This window comes from Macadamia integrifolia, chromosome 14, assembly GCF_013358625.1.
Source record: "Macadamia integrifolia cultivar HAES 741 chromosome 14, SCU_Mint_v3, whole genome shotgun sequence".
In the NCBI taxonomy this organism is placed as follows: Eukaryota; Viridiplantae; Streptophyta; class Magnoliopsida; order Proteales; family Proteaceae; genus Macadamia; species Macadamia integrifolia.
The window spans coordinates 14,797,269-14,802,286 of record NC_056570.1 but is presented as its reverse complement, the minus strand read 5'-3'; the positions used below and the strand labels follow the sequence as shown (position 1 = coordinate 14,802,286).

The window sequence follows — 5,018 nt, the reverse complement described above, 5'->3', positions numbered from 1 at the left end:
AAATGGCAATGCCGAAGGTGTGGAATTTCCAATCATCGCTTTCATGATGTATTCTCTTTTTTGATTTTCAATAAAATTTTCTGTTCCTTTAGCGAAAAAAATTAATTCCCAACAATGTTATCTAAGTTCTCTTTAGGTTCTGTTACTTTTCCAGCACTGTTCATATGTCTGTGTTTTACTGTTAGACAATAACATAGTCTAATCTTCAGTCGACAGATTCTGAGAAGCTGACAATCAATTTGGACTGAAATTAAACTATGTTATTCTCCTACTATCCTACTTCCATCGACCTAAATAAGGTGTTCATCAAACGGTTAGATCATGAATTATATTAGTTTTCTTAACTTGCTACTTTGCTGTTTTCTAGACTTTATATTTTCTGTCCTTGCAAGTTTCTGCCCATCCGACCCTTAACTCACATTGATTTTTCTTTGTCACGTATTCAACCCCATAGGGCCTCTAGGATATATTAGTTTCAGCTTCATCAGGTTAATAGTTTGTGAGTTCTACTCACTTCAAGTTTTCTGCCATATTCCTCAGACATAGGTTCACTGCGATTCTGGTTTTCATGGGTTTACCACATCAGTTACATAACAATGCCATAAGATTTTTCCCTATGTGGAAACTGCTATAAACATCTTACGTAAAATCCAAAAGAGCACTAGCTTTTAGTATGAGGATTAGTTCATCCAAGATCTTAATTTGTCCTAAGAAACCGATATTCTTAAATTGAACAAAAACAAAACAGAAATGTCCAATAACCAAACTGCTCTACATTTCGAGTCCACAATTTTTTTTGGTCGTGTTATTGCCGATGTGAGATAATAAGGTATGAACACAGGGGGAAAAAATAAATCATATCATATAAAAATTCAATCAAGTCTTTTTTTTCTCTCCTTTTTATTCTTTTTCTTCTTGTCAGTTAATCAAATTCATCCAAGTTAATTATATAATCTCCTTAAGGAAGGATAAGTGAAATATGGCAACAAAAACCAGTGTAAAATAGCTTACATGAAAAAATATTCATACCAAAAAAAAAAAAGAAATGCAGATAAAGAATAACTACTTGGACAAAACTTTTTCCTCTTATTTGTGGTTTATTTATTTTTTGAAGCAGGGGGATTTTGGATATAAGTGGAGATAGTTTTCATACCGTCAAAGGAAGTAAGAGATTCATAAAAAAACTTTTTCTATAGAAGAGCTACCAACAACTATTAATTCACCACAACTCACCACTATAGATGTACCATTTGTAATTGCAAAGCATGAATGGTTGAACAAGAAAACCCGCCAAAACGAAAACCTCATTTGACAATGGTGCCAGACAAAATGCAAGCACATAACACAACCCAATAACCTAGAGTCTAGCAAATCCAGATCTAGAACGAAGACCAACCAAAGCAGATCAATAAGAATCATGACATAGAAGAACTTTCACAGGAAAAGCCCCCCCCCCCCGAGACAAGATCCAGGAACCCCAAGGGGTAGTTCAGTTGACAAGGACCAACACCGCACAATTAAGAGATCACGAGTTCAACTCTCCTTGGGGGCCTACCTATCCCAAAAATGAAAAAATAAAAAGAGATTCAGGAAAAAAAAAAAGCGAAGTTGCCCACAATTGTTTATTGATATCCCAACAGTAAAGATATATATACAACAAATTCGATCGACATGAATCAATCTCAAACACTTAAACGACCATAAATTAGAAATAGACAAGTACCGACACTATCATTTCATTCTCTTCAACAAATCGATAATGGAGATCGACCCGATGAACATTGTCCTAGATCGGCCTACCCAGCATTCTGCTTCAACAGTATTAGAATCAAAAGGCCGAATTGTGGATGCATTGATTACCTTTATGAAACCCTAGATCGTGCGCTAGTTGAGTCTCTGAGAACCGTCTCTCTCTCAACCCTATCCCTCTTCTTTTAACCTTCTCTTCCTCTATCTCTCTCTGACCAGTAACCTCTCTTAACGACCTCTGATCACAGCTGCTAGTCTGCCCGCCCTTTCCTATGGACCCTTTAAAAAACAAGGAGAGGGTTGGCCGGGTTTTCCTTTCTACATCTGTGGTTTCTACTTTTTCATTTTCCCTTTTTGGCCTTCACACCTATTTTTATTCCAAGGCTTCGGTGGCTTCTTAACCACCACTACATAAATATACCCTGTTCAGTTCAGAGTCTTTGAACCGGTTCTGGGTTTTTTTGGGTCACATTGAAACCGGGCCAAGATGGTGTTCAATCTACAAAAGACCAACCGAAATCGATAGCTATCGGTCTAGGTGGTTTCACATAATCGATTTCTTTTAAAGGTCTCTATCAGATTTAGTTTTCCATATAAAATAAAGAGGAAATTACACTCCCCTCTCCTGTATTATGTCCTAATAGCACTTTTCTTCCATGTACTTTCATAAATACCAATCCCCTCCCTCTAGTTTGAAGATTCTTTTAATCATCCCATTAAAAACTAACTGTATTAAAATGGCCTGTAACAAGATCTCTTTACCCTTGTGTCATCTACATGTATTTTTTATCTTTTCTTCATCTTTGGTACTACTCTCGTGATTAAACCATAAATAGTTTTCACTCTTTTTGGGCTCTAATGGGATGCTTTGTAACACTGTAGGAGAGATCTAACCTATGGGGCTTGATGCATTGAGAAAGAACATAGGACTCCCTATGTGGACTATTGGGCCTTTCCGTCCTTTATCACTGCTCAATCGTTTTTCTTCATCGTCGTCGTCTCCTTTGGATGATGAAAACTGTGTTAACTGGTTGAATTCTCATGCACCAAAATTCAATTTTGTACATCTCATTTGGGTCTCAAAACGCAATTAGCTCTACCCAAATGATGAAACTTGCAATGGGTTTGGAGCTTAGTGGGAAGCCGTTTATCTAGGCCGTGAGGCCTCCGATTGGGTTCGACAATAAAGTTGAGTTCAGAGCAGAGTGGTTACCACAAGGGTTTGAAGAGTGAATGTGAAAGAGAAATCAAGGTCTTGTAGTGCATAAATGGGCACCTCAGTTGGAGATTCTGTCACATGGATCGACAGGAGCTTTTCTGAGTCACTGTGGATGGAATTCGGTGTTGGAGAGCTTGAGCCAAGGGGTGCCCATTATAGGGTGGTCAATAGTAGCAGAACTGGCTTGCAATTCGAAGATGATGGAAGAGGAGATGGGAGTGTGTGTGGTGTTGACTAGGGGAGTGGATCGTTGGGTTGGGAGGGAAGAGATGGAGAGGGTTGTTAAGATGGTGGTGAGTAAAGAAGGAAAAGGGGAAGAGATCAAGAGGAAAGCCATGGAGATTGCAGAGAAGATAAGGGATTCAGTGAGAGAAGATGGAGATCAGAAGGGGTTTACTCTTAAGGTACTTGTGTTGAGTAAAGAGAGATTAACCGATTGAGATCTTCTATAGATTCTTGATTCATGCTTATTTAATACGCCGGATGAATCTTGATTCTACCATGATGACATGCTTCACGTCTATCAGAAGATCAATCATGGTTTTGAAGTTAGAAGTTGGTTCAACACAACAGTCCCAAGGGGGTCGGCGAAGCACAAGAGCACAGCAGCGGCGAAGCATAAGGGCACAAAATTGATGTGAAGTGAACGAGCGGTGGCGAAGCACAACGTCGGCGGAGCCCAGCCAGCGGCTATGCACAAAACCACAGCAATGAAGAAGGGGCTTCTATTTCAGACCTTTGTTCGCTAACGAAAGGGGCGAGTTTCAGCCTTTTTTAGGGCTCTAGCTTGTTTCGTGTGGGAAGAGTACTTTTGATATGAAATGTAATGATTTAAGGATGAGGTCATCACTTAACAGGGCTATCTAATGAAAGGGGTACAATTGAAAAAATCATCAAATTAAAGGGAAGGGGATTGATATTAATGAAAATACGTGGGGGGAAAGTGCTATTAGGGCCTAGTACAGGGGAGGAGAGTTAATTTCCTCTATAAGAAAAGAAAAGAAAAAAATGTAAAAGCATATTAATTTATTTCAGTTTTATCCAGTTACCCCCGATTTTTTATTTTTTTTTTCTGGTTTTGTTCTAAACAATTGGTTTTTGATGATTTCATTGGTCGATATCGATACTGAACCAACAAGGAGTTCGATTGGTTAATCTAGTTCAATATCAGTTTTCAATAGGTTGAATCGATCCAATCCCATTTTGGACACCCCTAAATCTAAAATTAGGGTGTCAATTTGAGACCAGAACTTAGAATCATCCCTAAACCGATTATTAAAGGGGATGGTTTTGGTGAAACCAAAACTACTAGGACTAATTTATGATGTATATTTACTTACAAAGTTAGTTAATAACTAATTTAGGATTTTGGATTTATTTGAGTATATACTTCAAATGGATGATTGATTATTTGTATGCTAAGACTTATATATTCAATTATTTGTATACTAATTTTGGACTTATTTAAGTGTTTGAGACTTTTGAGTGCCTAAAACCATTCATAGACCCAAACTAGACTATGTCATTATTAAACAAGGTCAGGTTTTAATAAAGGGGGATGATTGAGGAGGAACTTGTGGAGGGGGTGGTCAAAGCCTCACTCCCGTAGGCCTCCGTGCCTCCCAGTCCTCGCCCGAAGACACGTGGGGGGCCTATTTCGCGAGACTATTGCCTTAGGTATCTTCTAATAAATAAAATTTGGAACCGCCACTTAGGGTTAGGGCCTAGGACTCGGGATGTGGGCTCGATCCATTGAGACAGACCCAAGATTAACTCAGTCTGGTCTGGAGATTAGGGTAAGTGCCAGGTTATGACGTTGGGAAGGTGTTAGGCACCCACTTCACCTGGTTGAACTAGTCTTCCTATTAGATGGTGGTTTTTGAGTATTCCCCTTTCTTAGTTCCTAACCCAAATGCATGACTAAATATTAATTTTTAATATTGTACACGCTACTTGAATGAGAATCTACATTATTCCTACTCTATTAAAAGATATATCTGACCTTGACCCCTATTCTAGTTCAAGAGAGGATGGATCCCAGTTGATGTTT

At 38.6% G+C, this 5,018-nt stretch overlaps 1 pseudogene; it reads left to right on the top strand.

Moving 5' to 3' along the window:
- Positions 1–2,621: 2,621 nt before the first annotated feature.
- Positions 2,622–3,929, top strand: LOC122060437 (annotated as a pseudogene).
- The last annotated feature ends 1,089 nt before the right edge of the window (positions 3,930–5,018 follow it).